The sequence below is a fragment of the Drosophila yakuba genome, chromosome 3R (assembly GCF_016746365.2).
Source record: "Drosophila yakuba strain Tai18E2 chromosome 3R, Prin_Dyak_Tai18E2_2.1, whole genome shotgun sequence".
NCBI classification, from domain to species: domain Eukaryota; kingdom Metazoa; phylum Arthropoda; class Insecta; order Diptera; family Drosophilidae; genus Drosophila; species Drosophila yakuba.
The window spans coordinates 27,042,598-27,065,748 of NC_052530.2; the positions used below are offsets into that span (position 1 = coordinate 27,042,598).

General features: G+C 38.6%; 1 protein-coding gene across 5 annotated transcripts in view; it reads left to right on the forward strand.

Annotated features, from left to right (window-relative positions):
* LOC6538519 (furin-like protease 1) overlaps nucleotides 1–23,151 on the forward strand; it is a 136,233-nt gene that overhangs the window by 7,547 nt on the left and 105,535 nt on the right. The window contains exon 2 of one of the 5 annotated variants that reach the window (XM_039376386.2): nucleotides 18,398–18,441. The exons of the other annotated variants lie outside the window; for them this stretch is intronic. The gene's annotated coding sequence lies outside the window, so the exon portion shown is untranslated. The remainder of the gene's footprint in view (nucleotides 1–18,397; nucleotides 18,442–23,151) is intronic. 5 annotated transcript variants of the gene reach the window in all.

Sequence of the window (23,151 nt, forward strand, 5' to 3'; positions counted from 1 at the left end):
GTGTGTGTGTATGTGTGTTTGTGTATGTTTTGTTGTAGTTTTTTTTTCAGTGCGGTTTGTTTACATTTATTTTGTTGCTCACAATCAGAAGGCTTTGCTGGAACCCACCGTCCGAGCAAACCAAACCACTCACCATTTGCAATATTATCGAAAAACCACTTGAATCGACCACCTACCTACCACCACCCTTTTTGTTTGCCGTTCAACTTTGATTTCTATTTAGTTTTTCCCCTGTTTTCGTTTTTTGTGTAGCTTTATTGTTAAGGCATTTTTTTGGTTGAAAATACTTGAAGTGCATTTTCATTTCGTGTTGCAATTGATGAATGCCCGCGTAATAAACTTGAAAAATGCCCATTTCGGTGGATTGTCGGCAGTTTCTAAGGAGCTAGATTTTTCCAACTTAGTCGGTTTTTCCTCACGTATTCAGGGGGTCGTTTTGGGTGTAAACTTCTGGGAGCCGTCAGGCCCGATGGACAAGACAAATCGCTTTTTTTTTTGGCTTTGGCGGTGTGGGGTCGTTAAAAATAGTTGAAATATTGAATATAATTTGGGCCAGCGCAAAGGAAATAGGAAAAAGACTTCACACAGTGATTGGCAGCCGCTTAACAGATGTTTTTCGCTCCGAAATTAGGTGATTTCAAATGTGAGGATGTTTGAGTTTTATTCGGGTTGGTATTTTAAAATATTACCTGTCAGCTGTAATTTAGAAAATTCGGTTAGTTCAACAACTCGTTATTTGAGTTACGATTCGTAAATTATTTAGTAAGGCTTCATAAATTATTTAGTTAGGCTTCATAAATTATTTAGTTAAACTTCATGAGTTATTAAATAACTGTAAATAATTTTGTATAACTATTTTCTGTGTATGCTGTAATGCATTCAATAAATATACAACCTTCGGTGAAACCGCTTTGGCTAATAAAAATCTTAAAGGCCGTCAAGAAACCCAATACCAAACCAAAATATTTAAAAGCTAATTGGATTTTACTCAAAGTATGCTAAAGAATATAAACATTTTAATGTTTCGTCTTTGACATTTGGTGGCACCCAATGGAGTGTCCATATTGCAGCAACCACTGAGATGCATTTTAACTACACTTTAATGCGGACATTGATAGCATCGTAAAAATCGAAGAGTGTTCGCAGCACATTGTGCGAATCGAATTATTGACAATAATGCGACAAGTCAGGACAAACATTTTCGAAAAGGCGTTTATAATAATAATCGTTATTATTCGCTGATGGAAGGCGATGAACATAAAGATGCCAGGAAGTGAAAGAAGGCGAGTGGCGAAAGAGGATATCATCGCCATCAGCACTCGACTTGCATTTTATGCTCGAATTATAATAAATGAAGAGGTTGATGGAAGTCAAATTGTGTGACAAAGAATACGCTTTTAAAAAGAGCATCTTTAAGAATTTCAAATAACATTTCTCGTTCCTTTCAATATTATTATTTTAATTTTTTGTAGTAAAATTGTTCATTTTTAAATGGGGGAAAAAAATATCTTTATTTTGATGGCCTGCTTAAAAATACATTAACCCTCTGGGCAAAGAACTTTTTGCAACTTTTGTGACATTTTGCCACGCCCCCGCCCACAGCGGTGTCAAAAGAGTTGTCAACTTCAACTCGGCAGACACAGCACATGCTATTTTATAGATACACATGTATATAAAGTGTATATACATCCGCTGGATGAATCCTCTTTGCAGTCGATGGTTGCTGGGTAAAATGGCATAATTGTTGGCTTTTTGGAGGCTGTCCTTTGACACTGTGTCGTCTCTTTTAATTATGATATACAGTATGCACTTTATAAGAAGTTCTTAAATACATAGCTATAATAATTTGGGAAACATCTACATTTGATAAGGTAGCATGTGAATTTAGGTAAAATGTTTCTATTAATTTAAGTATTTTGCAAGTGTACAAAAATGCTCGACTTAAATTTCGACATTACTTCACCCATTGTTTCTTGAATATTATGCATAAATTCCATCGGTTTTGATGCTCCTGCTTTTAAAGTTATTTCCCCTTCTGCGAAATTGCGTATGTCCGCTTTTAATGCGTTATTGTCGTGGCTTTTTTCTGTTTTATTGAAGTGCCATTAATTTGTATGCATCATTATAATTAAGCATAATTACGATTAAAAAAACCAGACAGCAATTTCAGATGATTCCAACTTGATGAGCATTTTCTTGGGCATCATGACATGACGAAAATTAAATGCAAGAGTTACCAAACCGAAATTGAACCGGTCCGTTGACCCTCGGTCTCAATCTACTTAACTGAATGGAAAATTCACTCAGTTTTCCTGTTTCTTTTTTCCCCCCTGTTTGTTGCGCTTTGCTGATTTACATGGCTTTTCACAGTTTTCGGTAGCTTTATCTTTAACCCCTTGCCAGATGAGTATACTTTCTGGTCAGCTGAGTAAAACGAATAGTGTTTGGATATTACCTTATCTTTCATGGTGCTTACCTCACCTTCGGCAATGACATAATGAGTTTTTTGGTTCAGTTTGTGTGTTGCTTTAATTTTATGATCATTTTCTGTTCTGTGTGTGTTTAAAAAAACATAACTTCGTTTGTTGAACTTCCTGTTTTTGGGGCTTTGGTTTTCATGCATTGATTAATGCGGCCACGAACTTGGCTTTGCTTTTTTTCATCGCTGGAAGCCGGGTGTTAAATAATGAGTTGAATTTGGGACTCCAAAATAAGTTTGTAAGGTTAATTGCTGTTAAAGCATCACACGGGTAATAATGTTATTGATATAAATCGTGCTTGCCTTATTTAAAAGCTATATTTATTTAAGCTGATTGTTTTATACTTCCTCTGCTGGAAATTCGCGTGTATCACAGCTCCTCCTTTAGTTTGCGCCATATTATACCAACTCCAGTTCGAAGTCACGTACACCAAAACTCAAAAAAGGACGGCAATACAAATTGATTTTCGTGGCTGCTGTCTGTCGGCCAGCGAATAATCAAATCAAACCAGCTAAATTCATCTCAGCCAAGAAACACATATTCATTCAGCGTTTGCCCCTCGAAAATATACATATACAGGCGTATACATATATGTACATACATATGTATGCAAGTCATATACCAAAAAATCAATCTTTCAGTGAAGAAGAACGCCCCGAAAATTGTGGTCATTAGTTTTTGGCAAAGGAATCAAATTGGAATTTTTGTGTATGGGGGGGCCTTCCCGAAAAAGTTCATGACCAAAACGCCAGAAAACTACTTAGCCAAGTTGGCAGTGGCTGATTTTTTTTTGGCCATGGCTTTTGTTCAAACATCCAGAGCGCCACAATTCCGCTCTCTCTTGCCGACTTTTGATGCGCGGCATCAATCAGCTTGGCTCTCAACTACCCATTGTCTGAACTTGAAATCGACTTTTAAGCAGCCACAAAAGGCAGCCGGAGACAGGCGAGTCTGACCGCAACATAAAAGCCTAATGATCTCAGCCTGCGATTGAGTTACATGCATCGAATCTCTGGCGATCTCTGTCGATCTCTGGCTCCTCGGAGCCCCAGTCGAAATCCCTGCCGATTTGTTGGCCCTCCACCTCTCAACAGTTAATCACGAACTGGCCAAAAGAATGCCGGATTAAGGCGGCGTCACTTTTTTTCAAGGGGACCACAGTGGAACCAGTTTTACGGAGCGCCGGCTTCAAAGTTGTCGATTGTTTGTATTGTGGAAGTAGCTTCATACAAAAGGTATATGGATTTTTCATTAGAGCAATATACGTCTTAAATGAAATAGTAATTACTTTTACTTAACTTTATGTTTACAAATTTATTTTTCATAAGTTCAGATCAAAATATGGGATAGTTTTTATGTAAGGAACATTGGTATGTTCCAATTATAAAACCAAATGTTTTTTCTGAGACTGTTCGCATCCTGTGCTTATGTAATTATATATTTCCCAAAATCACTTTATTAGCGGTTTGGTTTCGACTTATGTTGGCATGTCTACCTCGTCGTAGAGCATCTGTAGTTTTTATTGTGTGCCCGAGCAGAGCATTCTTCTTGTTTTTGTAAATCAAGTTTTGCAGTTTTTGAAGTCGGGGTCTGGCTTTTTGAAATGTTTGTTATTCCGCCAGAGTTGGGGAGCAACTCGTTTATGGCCAAAAGGGCGAAGGGTCTAAACGGCGGAGGAGGCAGTGGAGTCCCTGCTGGATGAGCCGGGGCTCTGGATGATTGTGTCTGGGGTCGCTTTAACTTCTTCGCCTCGCGGGCTCTGGCTTTTGGCATATTTACTGTGCGGGCTGTGAAGCAGCAAAAGCAAACGCAATGCCAACAGCAACAAGCAAAACGTGCAACGCCAAAATATGCAACTGCAACAAGATCTTGAGCTTGCAATGCTGCAGCAACATCGTCGTCATCCCGTCTAGCTTGGGTTATTTTCTTGTTAGCTTCCTTGACTCTGGAGGGTTCGACTTTTGGTCTCTCCGTTGGCCTGGCTATCTGCCAATTGTTTGGCAAATTAACAGCCCAAAAGGAGTTGCCAGTTGCGAGCTATTCTCGGTTGTTACTGCATTGCTGCTGTTGCAGTTGCAAGTGCCCCAGTGGCTCGCACACTGGCGCGCTGTCTCTCCAAATGTTTGGCCAGAATAACATTTAAATATGCCTTTGTTTGGCCAAGTCTTTGGCCTTTCTTTCTCGGCAAAATCCCGCATGCAGTCGTTTGCCGTATGATAATCTTTTCGGTTGTCCTCGTTTCATTTGCGTTGCTAAGTATACTCTTACTTCAGGGCACTATGAGTACCAAAGATGTTAAATTCCGTGGTAAAATATTTTCAAATTTAACTAAGCATTTATTAACTGCGATATGTATATATTTCAATGCTGCGTTATTAATTCATTATTTAATTGTGTCTTTAATAGAGCATTCCAAGTTCGGTTTACTTATTTAGTTATGCATGCATCGCCGACATTATCTGGGTTTTTGTAGCCATTGAATTTATTCATGCATCTATATTTGGTTAAATTACATGTTGGCGAAACGCAAAAAGCCACAAGAAAAGCTACTTCGTCGAGATCGTATAATCCCTAAGTGCCCCCTTTCAACCTAATTAGTGGAGAGAGTGTGTGTGTGTGTGTGTGTGTTTGTGTGCGAGTTAGTTTTCTTTGCCGAGAAAAGTTTTTCTTGCATTTCTGGGATACATAATTAGCCAAGCAGTCACTGCTTTTGCGGTGGTTTTTGCATCTGTTTTCGTTTTAGCCTCATTTCTAAACTCTCTTTTATGCGACTGCTTTTTTAATGCACTTTTCCACTCTATTTCATTGCAGGTAAGCTCATCATTTGCATCCAACGATAAATTGCATCAGAATTGCAGCATTTGCGGGTAAACATTTTGGATCTTTGGCAGTTGGAGTGAGTGAGAGCTAGTTAGGGGATTAATTGGGATTATAAAGTAGTTTTCAAACTTATTAGGAAAATTGTGGTTAAAGCTGACCAAGATGTTTTGCAATATGCAAATTAAATCTTATTAAAAAACAGGCTTCTAAAGTGCCCAAGGATGGATGCAAATGGGATGTAAAATCAAGATTTTATTGGTGGGTATTATTCTTCAATGGTTTTACGATACTTATCGCAGTAAAATAGTTTAATTTAAGCGCTCTTCTCATATGTCTCACATAAATAGCACATTTTAAGCATATGGAGCTATATGGTGCATTCCTTCCCATTTTCCGCACTAAATTCTTTGACTTGAAGTCATAAAACAAGACTTGGATGAGCAACGAGCTATGGCCGCTGGTATAAATTACATAAATATAGAAGAAGAACGCCAACTGCCATTGCAAGTGCAACTGCCACCGCAAGTGCAACTACAACTTGCAGCGTCAACTGGGCCAAACTAAATGTCAGCAAGTTTAGCTCGGCTTCTCTGAGCGTTTTTCTTTTATGACTCTGCCGTGTGCACTCGGGTATCGGGCTATATATCTGCAATTGTACAGATAGCAGTCTACGTTTTATAGGCTAACTGCTTTTCGCTCTGCGCCTTTGGCTGACTTCACCTTTTTGCGATCAATCGGGCCAAAAGATACAAAAATCGAAAAAATTATACTAGCTGCTGCAGGTTCAAAAGTGCAATGAGAAAAATTATAAATTCAAATATATTTGAAAATAAAGTTTTAGTCATAAAATAGACAACTTATATAAGTAGTTTATACAACTAAAAAAGAAATATTTATAAATGATGTATTATTTAACGTATTCGGTTTCTTAGAATGAAGATTAGGGTTCGAAATAATTCTTACTCAACCAATCTAAGCCGGAAGTCAGTTCAAAGTGAACGGCAATCGTTGGCCAGTTTCGTTGTGTTTTCTCCACCACTTCGTGGTCATTTTTGCAGTCGGCCGAAGTTTCGCAATTAAAATGCCATTGAAGTGTTTGAGTTCTGCCTTTGCCTTTGCCAGCCCTAAGCCAGTAATCAGTTAACGAGGAGAGCCTTTCCTTTCCCTTGAGCTTTTGACAACCGGAATCGGCTTGATGGATGCGTGCAGAAATCGTCGTCTGATTGGCCGCCACGCCCCTAATTGAACAGGTGTGTGCTCAGTGGATCTGATTCACTTAGGCGATTAATTAATTCGCAACAACTGGTGTTGCACCTGGACTGTCGTCGATAATTGGTGCTGGTTGGTTTTTTTTTTTGTGTCACAATCCCAGTGTTTTTGTGCCTCACTTTGAAATTAAATGAATTGCAATTGTCAAGCGGCCGGGCATCAATAAAAATTGCTCCATTTTCAGTTTCAGTTTCATTTCCATGCCAGTCCCCCCACTTCCATTTCCATTTCCCATTCTCGTTGGCCGCCTTCCCATTGCCATTTCCTTGGCGACTTCTGCGTGTGCGGTGTGTGAAAAATGTAACAATAATTGAAATTTAATAGCCACGCCGACAGCCCGCAACCAAATGTCGTCAGCAGCCAGCGGCAGTGGCAGGCAGCAAAAAACTGTTGTAAACCGCGTCGCAACGTCGTTTCCCCATCATCAGGACTTGGTTTCCTCCTCAGCATAAATGCATAAAGATCGCTGGCAACGAGGGGAAGTCGGGGGACGAGAGGCGAAAAATCGCATTCACTTTTACTATTATATTCATAGGCGAGCAAAGTGGAGAAAAGCGTTTAAAAAGGTTCAGGCTAGACGGTACCCTGCTAAAATAATTATTAAAAAGTTTACATTTATAAAAATCTTATTAATATTTTAACACTGTAAATATATATTTGGATTGAGTTATATTGGAGTGAGTTTGACATTTTTAATAAATGTTTTTAAATATATTCTTATAACCATTTTAAGATGATTATATTCATTAGTTTACATTTTAAAAATATAAATCCATCAGTAATTTCTAGTAACTCGTTCTCAAACCTTAAGGTCCTTAAAGGAATATACCCCACAAACACTGGGTATCGAAATGCATACGTTGCTGACGTTGTCGTCATCGCCGTTGGCGGTTCATAAAAAGGAGCTGAAATAAAAGTGGGTCAAAAACTGTAAATGATATTTGTTCTACTTGGTTTAAGATGTTGTTGGACAAACTCCCTGGCGGTGGCTCCCACTTTGCATCCCGCGATTTCGCGCACATATCACATTATAGTGGGAATGCATTTGGTAAAACGATTTGTTGGCCAAAGTTCATGGAACCAGGCAACAGGAAAAGGGGACATTTGAACCATTAAAATGCTAAAATCATTCCCATAGCTGGCAACAAAAATGAAGTGTAAAATTCAACACCAACCAAATCTCACACTCGACTGCCAGTAGTGTCGTCACAGAAAATGATGTCGAAGTCGATGAACTTTGTTTGCTGCCGATGCGCAGATACAGATACAAATTCGAATACAGTGGCAGATTGAGATATGTACGTATGAAGCGAAGATTGAGAGAGCCGCAAATCTGTGAAGGGCGATAACGTTCACTGGTTGTCACTTGATCGGTTTGGGCACAGACTCCACTGGGAATTAGCATACATGCGCTAACTGGTGATCAGTTTCCAAGGTGCATAAAAACACAAAAAAACCAGACCAGTGCCCCAAAAATACCGGAATTTCTATAGAACATTTACACGCTGGCTACCGAGAAAATATTCTGATAAATGACTCAAATTAAAGCCATAAGAGCGAACAAATATAGCAAGCTACTATAAAAATACGATTTATTTTGTGTCAACAAATAATCACTCTAAGAAGAAAATATTAAGTGGTAAAATGATACACAAATTTTCTTGAGAAGCTTGAATAAATAAACAAGATTATGAAAATATGTCTAGAAACTGGTTTTATGGGGCACTTTACCATTTTGAATAAATTTATTTGCAGACTGAACACAATCTTTTATTCTTATCAAAGACACTTTTTAATGTCGGCTTCTTTAAAAGGATTTATCTAAATTTTTTAATTGCTTGAAGTGATTGTAAAAAATGATTTTTTTCCTTTCTCAGAGCTAAAAGAACTCGCATTTAAGAGCAAAAATAAGTATTTAACTCATTAAATTATTTTGACAGTGATACAAAATGTTCATCAAACGGAAAATTGTCCATCAATATGGCGAAAAGGGGAATTCAGCTTTTTAAAGCAACGGAAAAGCTTCCGTCATAATTTGCCGGCATAAATTCAAAATTCAAAGTGAAGATTTTACTGAAAGCAGAAGCAAATAAAAACAAATTGGAATTTCCTGTTAGGGCCTTTGGCTCCTGGCCAAAATCATCATCATAATCATATTCATTAGGTTAATGATTATAACAGACATTAACATCATTATCAGCGGTTGTCTGGAATTCTCATATTGTGCACAAAACCAAATAAAGTTAGCACTGAGAATTTGAATGAGAGCCTAATTAGGGACCACTACGTTGCCCTTGGCGGGTATTTTAGTACTGTTGAATTGTTTGTATAACATTTAAATGTAAAATAAATATATTCAATATTTAATACCTAATGTATAGTTCTTCTTATAACTGGCATCAGTAAAATCTATTCAATTAAATTTAATTTAATTAAATGGCAGCTAAGAGGATATCAGTTTTATTATATCCTCCATTCGACCCTTCTCGCCTCATCCCCAATGAAATCATTAACTGGTCCACCTTAACCCCTTGCCGCCCTAAGGCTTAGGCTCCAGCTAACTAATTCCTTTGTGGGTTGGGTATTCTAAAAGGATCCAAGGAGTGGGTCAGTCTGAAGTCCCCGGGCATGTCTGTAAATCATATCAAAAAGGGGTCGGGTTCACTTAGGTCTGCTTGCCGCTTAATTTATGTGGTTTCACATTGTTTGTTTTCCCGGTTATGTTTTTGATTTTTTTTTTTTAACCGGAAGTTTTTCTTTGCCTTAACTTAATTAATGAACTGATGAATTTTTGCTGCATTTAATGATGAGTTTTTAAAGTAAAGCCATTGTCCGGTTTTTTATAGCTGTATTTCTGTTAGTTAATCAATTGCATTATTTTGCAAGTTTATGGACATTGATTAATCGACTCTTCAATTTGTTAATCGCTTTTTTGTTTTTAATTTTGCATAATTGATTAGATTTACGTCGCATGCAAATATGGAAATTAAATAAGAGCACACTTATTTCAGCATTTCTTAATGGCTTTACGTTTATTTGTAATTTTGTCTTAGTCTGATAAGTGTGTATACTTAGCAGATAACTAAGAAGACTTAATCATGAAAGAACGACAATAAACTCTGAAATAAAAAGGCATTTTGTATTTTGGAAAAGTACTCAGATAACAAAAAACGTGGCCAACCACCGAAATTGTTTTAGTTTTTCTGGGAAATGTTCCTGTGCTCCGCACCCTGTGCTCAAATTTCTAATTTTAATTAAAGGAACCTTATTATCAGTATGCTGCATTAGGGGCACCAAGCCCCGTTTTCCCAAGAAAACCCATTAAATTTATGTTGAAATCCAATTAACTATCGATTTCTGATAAGAGTTTATGAAATGACACCGAAAGTTCATCAGCCTTCCAGCGGACTAATTTAGCAATAACGACGGGCCGCTGCAAATTAAGTAGTTTGATCATACAAAGTCAGTGGGGAGTATTTGGTAAAAGGAAATCCAGCCGAGCAGCCACCCTTAGGAAATTTACCCAAAAACCCAGAAGGGACGATAACAGATGACCGGCGGTAAGGTGACAAAAACCGGGGGGAGTTACTCAAATAGAGGGTAGATGGTGGGACGAACGAAACGCGATGTCCGTTGCTTTTGGACTCGGACAATACGTGCGAAAAATGTGGCAAAAAGAAAAGTGAGGAAAAACTGTGGACAGCTGGTTGACAACCGAAAGCAATTGTTCGTCCTGATGAAGAGGGTGCTGGCTGGTGCCCGTCTCCTTGCCATTGATGATGATGAGGAGCAGGGCAGAGCAGAGTAGAGTAGAGCAGAGTTGAGTTGAGTTGAGTCAAGGAGGTGGCGGCACATACCCACATCACATTGCAACGTGACTGGAGAAGTTGCCGCCCGTGCACTGCGGTTCACTTGGCCACGTGTTTTTCCCTGTGGTTTTTCCACCAGAACTATGGTCTATCCATACTATCCTCGTACTCGTACTCCCTCCGAAAGGACCGTGAAATCCCCGGCCTGTGCGCCGGATACACGCGCAGACAGAAAACGGATGTAATTAAGGATTTTGCGTGTGCCCATTGCAAAATTTTCCAAGTCTGTGTATGGGTGAGTGTCGGTGTGAGTGTGGCTCGAGTTCCCCCGGGGCGAGAGCATTTTCCACTAAAGAAGCACACTTCGAATAATCGTTTGCCATGTCCCTAACTCTATGTCTCTCTGTGTTTGATTAGCCGCCATCACAAGAGTCGGTCGGTCTTAATTGCTTTTGTTCGGAGGGACAGGACGAGGGAGTTGGAGATGGGCCTCTGATTTGCTTATCCTGGTAAATTACATGCATAGTTGCCTCCATCGCAGGTAGAGCTAATTATGGCACAGTAATGAGTTGTCTTAAAAAAAAAAAAAAGAAGGGAATTTCAGCTACACGACTAAACTGCTTGACAAAAGCCTACGATGAACCCAAGCAGAGCGGGCTAAAACTAAATTAAAATTTCTCGCCCACAGCCGAAACTCATTTCCTATGCGATCCCAAACTAACCCAAAGCAAAATCCTCGCCTAAATTAATTTCGCACATAAAACATGCCGAAACCCTAAGCATATTTTCTCCTTTTTCTGGTTAGGGTGCCATAAAGAATCACAAAATCAAGGCGAAACGAAACCAGAATTAATTTTCCCAGTTCTGCAAACCATAAAAAGGTTAGACCTAAAATCCCAAAAATCCTTTGAGCGGACTAAGGGATAGCTAAGAAAATTTGCAATCTTTCAGAGAATAAACAGAAAATGGATATATACACGCAAGTAAAAAAATATAATAAGAAATAAAACTAAACTCGACGTTATCAGTTATATCATTTCAAAAACTTCTCGCACACTAATTAGGAAACAATGAAATGGGAAAAATAATGTAATTTCGGCGAAGGCGAACCAATAAAATTCATTGACCACAATTTGGTTAGAATAACAAGCCGCAACCCCCTTGCCGAAAAGCTCAAAAAAGGGACAGATGACAAGAAGGTCTAATAAAATAAAAATCAACAACATGCACATCATAAAATAAATAAACTATGGAAAGGGAATTGGGGCTGGTTACACGACGCGACTTGAATTTCTACGCAATTTAACTTTCTTATGTAACAACGGCAAGGGGAACTCTGCCAAAATTGGCATAATAAATGCGATAACAGCGCCGAAGCATCAGCAAACTTAAGCGAACCGAAAAAAAAAGTTTGGCTAACAAGCGCCTAACAAGTATATAAGTATATGGGCATACACACATAAATATGAATGGATTCCCCGAGAAGTATATCTTTGATGACATATAGAGAGCAGAACGGCTGGCGCAACCAACTCCAGCGAATATTGAACCAATAAAGGCCAAGATTTACTCGTCCTCTTCGGCGGATGGCAGTCTTTCAGCGGGTTCTTCTGGCCTTTTCTCCCTGTGGCCGAAAACTCATTTATTTGGCCGAATGATAACAACAGCTGAAAAAAGGAGCAGCAAACTGTCAACGGCCAACGACCAAGTCAAAACACTTCCCAATTTCGAGTTGGCTTTAGACGAGCTTGGTACTTCTTAATATGAGTCATAAGTTCTACAGTTTTCCACAACTGTGTTTTTTAAAAGCATTAGTTATAAATCTATTATAATTTATATAAAAAATATGTGGATTATCTCCCTATTATATTAAATAGGTATTACATATTCGCATAATCAATTTAAATTATTAACTTGCTCATTCCTACTTAATTCTCTTTTGGCGTTTTTCCCAACATTTGGCACATCATATGGCACATAGTTAACGATTTTGTTGCTGCTTGTCGCCATTGTTATGGTCACAGCACGTTTTATATGCATCGCCTCAGTATAGAAATACAAATACATATATTGGCAGCCAAGTATGTAATGTAATCATGATTTTAAGCAGCTTTAATATTGTATCCCGGCTCCAACATCCTTACCAACCATTCGACCCACAACCCCAAGCAGTCTGGAAACGTTAAGAGGTTTGACATATAGGGGGTAGAAATATAAGGAGATATCGAGGGAGAAAGTGAAGAAGAGGAGTGCCGAATGGGGTGAGATTCAAGGGGGCCTCGCAGGCATGAAATTTTTATTGTTATGTTGAAAGTTTTTCTTTTGGCATTGAGAAGAACAGCAAAAAAAAGGGAGACTTGGGCTCATGTTATTTTTGTGTTACTCGGGAAAGATGAACTGGTCAAGCAGTATGGGAAAAAACTCGGGAAAAAAAACATATAGCTCAAAAAATTGAACAATAATCTCAGACTTTTTCTCGAGGATTTTTTTACACCACTTATCGTAATGTGCTGCATTTAATCTTTTGAATTGCGTGTCCTCAAGTTGCTGTGATTTTGCTCCGGTTTCATTCGAGTCTGTTTTGTTTGGATTTCCTCTTTTATGCTCGTCAAAATGTGACAACAAATTGCCTTTTGACGTGCTTAATGAGCGGCATTTTCCCCGTTTACTTCCCGTGGCTCCCTTTCGCTTTTCCGGCCAAAGTTTTTACGAGAACATTTGGCTTCGTTATCGGATTTTTGCATGGAAATCGCTGGCGAAAATAGCCAAATAAAGTGACAGCTCTCTGAAATGCTCGCAAAGATCAAAGTTATTTCGAGGAATTTAGGCATTTTGAGGTACCGGATACGGAAGTATGGGTATAAAATGAAGAAAATTGGTAATCAAGAGGATATCACTTTTTTAAAAATGGAAAAATATATAATAAAAGATACTACAAAAAAAGTTATGTGTAAATTTCATTCACTTTTTTTCAATTTAGAAGCGATTTATTTGCAGTCAAGTTGGCAAGAACTTAAGTGACTTTCTTTTTAATTCCCTTTATAGCCACACCTGCGTGCGTTTTATTTACTAATGCAATATTTTGGTCACATCGTTCGCCTTTTAACAAGATTAAACATAATTCAAGCTCACCGCCCCACAATTTCCGCTGCGAACTTTCCTTTGATTGTGGCAAAAAGTGAGTTTTTAGGGCTTTCAATGAAAATGTACTTTCTTCCAGCTGAACGCTTCGGTGAGCAGATCAGGTGCAATTGCAGTCCAGTCAGTTGGTGCCCCACTTAGTTCGTTCATTTATTTATTTATGATTTATTACAAAATTCTCTCTCAGCGGCGACGTCATGTAAATGCCACAGAGTGCAAACAGCTAGATGGGTAAACAACCGAAAACAGACACACGTACTTATCGAAAATTCATTTCGTTTCGTTTTCCCCATATCATTAATAATTATGCATTTGTTTTGGTCGCCACACCGGCGTTGCCGCAAAATGTAATTAAATGCCATCGCTTATCAAAAGCCAAACACAAACTGAACAAATGGAGGGACAGATAAGCTTCGTTTTGCGAGTGATCCGTAAGCCTTGACATTATTTCCGTGAACGCATTTGACCAATAAACATTTATCGTAACTTGATTTCTTTTCATCAAAATGTTGAATAAATTTTATTCAAGTCTTTTCTCGTGTTTTTCTTTTTCTTTCTGTTTACTTAGCTCTGTTTGCGACCACCTGTTTATTTGCTTTTTTATAATTTCAGTTGTCAGGGCGCCACAATTTTTATTTGTTTTGGTTATTTCTTTTTTCCAAATTTGTTGTTTAATATTGTTATGTCGGTTTGTTGACAAACGATAAGAGGACTAGATATATTATTTCAAGGGATTTGAGTGGCGTCAACTCAAACAGAAAATCCCTAGATTTCCCCCTTCACTAAACTGTTTGTAATTTTTACTCACCTCTACCTTTTAAAATGGCACTTCATTAAACACTCACTGTATTATTTCCACTAATTGAATGTAATGAAAAGTGTTTGAGCATTATTAAGTGGCCATTTCCTCTTTTTCTTCAATTTCCGTTTCCCTTGCCCTAACAACTTATGGCACAATATATGTAAGTATTTATGATTGATGTGAAAAACTCATTAAAGCAAAATTCCTCATTTTGCTAATGGCCCGATCAATTAAACTTACATTCCCATATTGATGGAACACAATAAGCTAATTACCTGGCAATCATACAAATTGTGTTAAATAATTAGCAAAAATTGTGTACATGTGTATGCGTTTGTTTGCATCCAATACTGATAAGATAACAATTGATTGCAAAATAAAAAAATGTGAAAAGGAAATTCATTTAGCAGCAAACAATGACTAAGAGTAAATAGAAAACAGGGAGTGGGAGGGCCAGACACATAAAATAACATAAAAGTTGGCGTGACAGGAAAACACTCAGGAATCACTCGAGACATGGTTCCTGTATGAACAACCCCTTTAAGGTGAAATAGCCATGATAGCCAGGATTAAATGCATGCGGGCCAACTTAATTAGAGTGGAAAAGCCTCGGGTGGAGAATGAAAACTCTAGGAATGACAATGAATACATTCATAATGGCCAGGGAAAACCTCAAGTGGCAACAACACACGGACCTGGCCACGTAAGGATCATTAATCAAATGTCCAGACAGGTGTAAAGTATGAAAGAAGCCCCCAGCCATCAACTGCTGGAAAGTCTTGAAAATAAAATGAAGTGTGCTCCTCGAAGGCTGTGCGGAAGTACAGTGGGTAATCGACGGGAATACCTTGGGGGTGAATAGGATAAAGAATTAAAAAGGCATTTTGTTTTATTAAGTCCAAGCTATTAGGCAACCCATAAAATATTTATAGTTCTGAAGATTTAATTTTCTTAGCTATTTGTAATACAAAGCATTAGCTCACCTATTAATATCTAGATTGGCTTAATACAGATGAAAGAACTGCATCTAACAAAATTAAGTGATTTTCTTATTGTTCACCTTATCAATGCCGCACTGTAAACTCCATTGCCTCTGGCTGGAAACTCGAAGATGGCGCCTGGCGCTCCTGAACACGTACTCTTCTGAAGAGCTTGCCAGGGCCGTAGGCCCAAACAAGGCGACAGACACTCCCCTGATGCCCCAACTAACTGTCCTATTGCTTCCCCAGTGGAAAGTGCCACTTGAGGCACCTTTGGCTGTTGACAATAAACATTGCGATTTACCGACGACACCGAATAACGCAGAAAACACAGACAACGCACTTTGTCAACCAGTGCGCTGTGGAATATTATGGCTGGATGTTGCTGGCGTTAGTGGGACCAAAATGGGGGGGAAAATCTAATAAGCGGCTGTTGAAAACAATATTAAGCGTCTAGGGCGAGGGACCCAGCCAAACCAGCTCGCCATTCTGCCTGCAACTCTCTGTGGCGTTCTGAAAACAGACGCACAAACACGCACACTGGAAATCTAGTCAGGGCCAGGAGGTTCAGACCCGCACCGCATTGTTGACATGGATGACATTTTAGTGTCCCAGGTGTGATTAATTCCCGTATTGTTTGTGGTCGCACGCAATTCTGCTCAGCACACTAGAAGAAACTAGTGTTTACTAAGTTTAGTTTGGAGACTATTATTTCCCTTCTACTTCCACTTAATTTTCATAAAGATTAAAACAGGATACAAGAAAAGTGTTTCTGCTTGTATTGCATTCCAATTACCTTAAATTGCACATGCAATTCATATTAATTCGTATATTTTTTTTTGGTGCCTAGAATGAGTTGGTAATGTTGTTTTCATTCCGCTTCCATGGTTTCCGAGATATAATCGCTTTCTGCACTAAATTGTGTTGATAAATAGTGAAAAAGTGCGATGAAAGCTTGAATTTCTGGCATATGGTGCTAATGAAATCTTTCTAAAGCAAATAACTTCATATTTGTAAACGTTTTAAAATCGTAGCAGGGAAAATCAGACCATTTAAAAAACTGGTGTGTTACATTTTCATGTAGAACTCGCGGATAATGTTTCCCCTAAACTTTTTACCACCATTTTACGCCCTCATTGTATGGCTAAATGTACCCCGATAACCACTTTCAACCAACATATTTATACCATTCTCCCTTCTGTCGAAAGTTCAATTAAATGCTATTTTAAGCAGCGTTATTAGTTGTACTGCATGGCAGGCAATCATTATTTTAGCGCGTAATTACTAATTTCATGCAATTTGCGAGTGATGAGTGAGAGTGGAATTGCATACCGAGAATCCCATGTATGTACGTAATTTCCATGCCTGCGAATTCACGCTGCACTTGAACTGCACTGCACATTTTATACACATTTATACGCGGAGATCAACTGTCGCTGTACTTTGTGAAAATGGAAAATAATTAAACTGGAAATTAGTAGAGCGTAACGCGGCTTGGCCCAAAACTCAGCTAAACTGGCTTTTGCACCTTTTTGTCCCGACTTTTCATTTATCTGGGCCCGCATTTCCATCGTAGGGTGTGTGGTGTGTGGAAATGGGAGCAAGGTTGTTAGAGGTGTTGCCTTAATTAGATGCCCATGTTTTTCCTTTGTCTTTGGCAAAATTTTGTAGCTTGCTGTTTGCCCAGCTCTCGCCCGCTATTCGCGTTCATTATCTTTATCGCATTCTGGTTTAAAGTGCTGCAAATCCCCTGAGAACATCGTAATGAATTGATTTTGAAGAAACTTTGACAACCTCCATGAGCCGAAAGGATTTGCCACATGAAAACATTTATGTCCAAACTTTATTGGACCATGAAAACGCATTTAAGGCGCCATTAAGAATTAAATGCTGACAGCCTAAGTCGCTTTTTGGGGTTTATTTTCAAGTGGTTTCGAGAACGATTATAATTTTCTGTTCTTCGTTAAGCGTTGTTGGTATTAAGTTGTTATACGTTTGAGGCAACATCTGTGCAATTTCTTTTGGCCTTGGTAATAATATTTATATGAATTGAGAGAAAGAAATAAATATAACAATTTAAAGTTTAAATTTAAATTTATATAGAATGGAGTTCTGTATTTCTTGTTGTGTACTTGCGTTCAGTTTAATAACAATATTTGCAGTATTAGCAACATGTGCCGCTAATTGCCGTTTGCAGTGTTGCTGCAGCTTTTTATGATGTTGTCGCTAAATGTGCCATAGCATCTTGATACAAATGGTTACTGCCATATTGCTTTTGCTGTGCTGCTGATGTTGCTTTTGCTGTGCTACTGCTTTGCTTTTTCAATTGCTGTTGCTGGCACGTGTTGCTGCTGTCGATGTTGTTGCTGCTGCTGCTGCTGCTGCGGCGGCTGTTGCTGTTGCCAGATGCGATTGCATGTGACATGCTTTCTGCTCGCCACGCGTTCTAATTTCCGAGCTGCGAACGTCGCATTTAAGCTTATTGGGCCGCATTCATGGGTTTTGTTGCTGCACCCATTTTAATTGATTTTACCGTTCGGAAACACCTCTCAATCGGCCAACCGATTCGAATTGGGAATTGCAGTTAATGCAGCTGCAACAGGAACACGATTAGTTGCCATCGTTTGACGCTGTTCCAGCCATGGCCTCTAAATTTGGCCAATTCCAGAGTAGTTGATTGCTTTTCGGGATTACCTCTGCATTACTTTCGATTGCGCTACGCGCAGAGAGTGTGTGGCAAAAGTATAATTAGAAGTGGAATTAGAGTCAGCGAAGTTAATGGAGGTGACACTGAGTACTTTGCGCAAGGATTCAAATCCTTAATCTTTTAAGATCACGAATTTAATTTGATTCATACACAAAAGCCAATCATTCGATTTAACCACAAATCATTAGGTTCTAAATACGAGACCCCAAACATCTATGCAAACTTACCTTTCCTCCAAAATAATTCAAGGCAAACAAAACTAGATAAACACAACTCGGTTGACTTTCAATTATTTGCAATTAAATTAGGAAAACCTCTTTTTGTGCAAACATTTGCGCAGCAATTAAATATTATTTACTCACCATGCCACTCATTCTCTTTACTTGCAGGTACGAGTGTTTTGTTTTTGCCATAAGACTCTGACTAGCACTGCGTAAGTCGAACAATACTTAACTACTCTCTGCCATTTGGGCAAATAAATAATAAAATTTTATATTTGAGATAAATTCAACTGACAATACAGCAACAAAAGACAGTGCTTGAATATGCAAACAAAATATTTCTTCCGTTTCGATATAAGTTTATACAAATGTAAATGTGAATGTGAACGTGAATGTGAGTTGAATAAATAGCATTCGCTGTGTGTGCGAAGTGTGCTGGGTTGGGAAAAATGCTTACACTCTGAGTATTTCGTATTTGACTTTTGATAGCCAGCCAATCGTCGCATTGTGAACTTGACACACAATCGAAAGCGCCACACTTGTTCATTATGAAATGGCAGCAGAATTTCTTAAGAACACTCTTTCCAAAAGCGTATTCACTTATGTATCTGTAGTGAGTTATAACGAAAAGGGAAACATCTGGTTTGAATTATGTTTCACTTAAAGGGCAATTGTCAGGAACCATTTTGATTATATGTAATTGACAGATTTGAAACATCATCTGTAAGGGTATTCACAAATGTATTCACTGTTCGTCCAACTCCATTTCATTAACTCACTGTGCAGTGGTCAAATTTCCAATTCAGAACGTGTGAAAAGGGTCCCTCAAAAATGCAGTGAATCAGCTCAGATTTGTTTTTTATTTATTTATTTTTTTTAAATTTGTTATTATATAAACCTAAAACAGCAAATAGTATAGTAGCTACGTGTTAAGCTAGTTAATCTCCACAAAATCGCCGCTGGATGGGATTGGCATCAGAATATTACAGATTGCTGTTTTTTTTTTAGAGTGCATCGTTGCACGAAATTTTGCAACTTGAGCAGAGTTTGTTGATTTAGAGTCCATCTGTTGGACACAAATGCGGAATGTTTTCTCGTTTGCATATCGAATGATGCAACAGATGTGTCATCGCAGGGAGTTGCTCGGAATAAATGAAAAGCTAAAAGCACGTTTTATAAATAGATGCCGATTGAGTGTACTTTAAAAGTGCTCTTATAAAACGGTTTCAACACAAGTGCTGCTTGTTATATTTCACGATATTATTTCTACTTGAAATGAGTGGTTTCAATAGTTTGTTATAATATGCAGTATAGTATTATACCAACCTGTTCGCCAGGCAATCATCCCACTGAATTGTGTTCTTCCCACGCAAATCTGATACCAAATTATTTGAAGAATACACCAGAGATTACATATTTATGACACCGTCTCAGGCTGCAAACAAAACATACTTCACCCAAATCGATTGTAAAGGTCTGGGATTTATGCGTTTTGAAAGTCACAAGAATATGAAGTGATTCACACAGCTAAACGGTGGCTGGCTGCCTCTTCAAAGTTGAAAAGCCTAACTAATTTCCATAACAAACACACAAAAGATAAGTTTTGGTTGCTGGTCTCTGTGGAGGTGCTAAAAATATGTAGTTCAAGTCCGAAGAGTTGGACAATCTATTATACATCAGCCATACAATCTCGCATTTCTTGGTTGACAAAATTGAAAACAAATTTAAATGTTAATGTGTGCTCCCAATTTAATATATGCCACAATGCGACGCCGCCTTGGAGATTAATGAAAACCCATGCTGTTTCCCCAAGGAGCGCCTGTTTTTGTTGTATTGTTTTGCATTTTCCAGTCCGAGGGTGAGTGCTAAGCACTCGTGGCTTTATACAGATATCTGACTTGCTGCACGCAATTTGCATATAATATTTCATATAAATAGAAATTTCAAGTAGCTTCGTGGCAGCTACACTCGTGACTGGAAAATTGATTATGCGGAACAGGGAATAATACAAACGAAGTGCAGATCAAAAGATAATGAACTCATTTTAATACCACGTAATTAAGCATTTATTTAGATTTATCTGATTTAATCTGGTTTACAAATGTGAAACCTCCATATGCTTTAAAACAATTCAATTATTAAATATATAACTGACAAATCTTTATTCAAAAGGTATAGTCCGTCTGTGTGTAATAACAATCAAACCAAGTGTTTTAAACTTCATGGTCAGATGTGCAATATCAATTGACTAGGTTCGCTTTATGGACCACCACTGTAGTTAATCGATGTAGTAGTTCAATAAAACGCAGTGTGTGCATGTGTGGATGCACACTGTAAACAAATCAGCAGTTAGACTGCATCTTTCTGTGTGTAGAGGCATTTGTTTTTGTGTTCTTTTTGGGTCATCCAACCAAATAAATAAAAAAGGGGTAAAATCAAATATAGTAGCACTGGCCATGGCGGTCGCACAGGAGACCCGAATGAGATGGCAGTAGGGAAGTTGAAAGAGATGGCTATATGGGAACCCATTGAACTGTGCACCCAAGCGCCGGCATTGATGTGGAATTAATAAAGCATAGCCCCACGCTTAGAACAAACAAAAGGCAGGGAACTACGAGCACACATACATGTATAGCAAACATGGCACAAAGGCGGGATTCTCGAATGGAGAAAGTGAAAAGGAAAAGAGAAAGAGCAAGAGCGAGAGCAAGAGAGACGGCAATAATTGCAGTCAGCGGCGCGACGGTTCAGCTGCAGTTTGGGTTACTCCGCAGACAGCCCCTGAGCCTGGATGCTATAAAAGCGATTTATTAATGTCAGCCAGACAAGTGCCTGCTGGCGTCAGTGGGTGCGGAGCCGGAGCTCCGGGCGGCGGAGTGGACGCGGAGCAGCACATAGTAGCTGCAACTGCAACAGCAACAGCACTGGCACCACCAGATCCAGCTTCAGTATCAGCATCAGCTGCACCACTGCTGTGGTTACAGCCCCGCTCACAGTGACATTCATCACTTTAATTAGCCAGCGGGGTGAAACTATGAGTCAGGAGAGTGTGTCAAATAAAGTCGTTTGTCTATCAATAAAAGTTAATCGTTAGTGTAGTAAAAAAAAACAATTATGAAAATCAATTTAATACACTTAATGCAACAAAAAATTTAATATAAATGAAATAAGTATTTTAGCGGTGTTTATTTTTTGGCTTTTAGCCAAAGTTTCTTTTTTTTTTTTTTTATAAAAAGTTTGTTAACTGCGTACGCATTTTATTGATTGTCCCCTTTTGATGCTATCTTGCCCCACTGTGCAATGCATCGAGCATGTTTGTAATAATGTTGCTAGTGATGAGCATCGGCTCATGTTGCTGCTGCTGCTGTTGATGTTGATGTTGGTGTTGCTGTTGTGGCGGCAACGCAGCTGCAGTTGCTTACCCTGTCTCCCTCCCGCACCCGCAGGCCATCTCTTTCGCACTGCGTGTGTGGAAGTGCAGTGTGTTCGAGTCGTGGACAAAGTGATTCATTCATTCATTCGCCTGGCAACTGCTCGCTGGCAACATTAATGTTGATTACATGCCGACAGTTTGTACATAGACTTGTCATTTGCACCATAAACGGCACCAAAGGCCCCATTTTACCTCATCGACTTCCACATGCTCCACACAGCACCAATTCGGTTCGTAAATCAGAATTTATTTATCGAAATTGTAAAAAAAAAAAATATTTTAAATCATCGGAAATACTTTAAAACACATTTAATCTATATTCAAAATATGAAGTTTAAAATTTTTGATGATTTCTAACTTCCTCCATGTTGAATATAATTATTCGGTAAATCTTTCAAGTTCAACATTATGGCTTGGTTTTCTCTCAGTGTATCCAAAATACACAGACACAGCCAATTGTCAAGTTGTTTTAATTTGAATTTCTTTTCTCGCTCCTCTTCTTTTTTTTTCCTTTATTAAATTGTTGCATTGAGTGAGATGCTGGATTTTGGGGGAACTGGTACTGGAATGCGGTAATTTCTTTCTTGCAATTATTTACTTTGCTGCCCCACGCACTTAACACCCGTTTCCCACACAAAATTTGGGGTAGGTTCCACCCTTTGGGATCGTCTTGTAGGAGTTTTGTTTGTGTTATGTTTGGTAATTACACTAATTATTATGGCAGCATTATGGGTAGCAGTGGTGTGTCAATTGGGAACTTGATTTTACCCATTTCTGTGTGCGTTACGCTTGGTTAACCCTTTAGCAACGGCATCAAAGGCCGCCGAGATGTATCTCTCAAATACTTGAGAGTGCCTTTCAGCCGAGTTGAGTGCAATCGAAAAGTTTGCATCGTTTCAATTGCATAGTTTTGCCCCAGCCCCCACTGGTATTAATTAACCAAAGCAGAACCAAGTTGATCCAGTTGCTGAGTGGCGAGCGGCGCAATGCAGGTACTCCAGTGCTATTAACAGACCGAAAATAAAGTTTTAGCCAAAGTTCGGCTTTGGCTAAATGCATTACCCAGCTCAAAGTTGAAGATGCATTCAATTCGCTGGTTAAATTTCACAACTTTCGCTCGGAAATTATCATAGTGTTATTAAATTAGGGACACCATCGAAAATCTTAACAAAACCCTAGTTTAGAATGGTAATTTATGGTAATTTATTTATAACCCTAGTACATTTGCGATATTAATAATGGAAACAGTAAGAAACATAAATCTTGCACCACGACCCAAGCAATGGAATCGTTGAAATAAAATATTAACCCAAAAAAACCTTGATGTGGGTTAACTCACAAGGAAAAACGAAATCAAATTAACAATGTTTTTGGGGACAAAGCCACAGAACGCATATTTCACGCCAAAACCGGAGAAACGACCCAAATTCTGCTGTTTAGTGTAACCGAAAAAGAAATCACGAAATTATGTGAAAAATGTGCAATATCA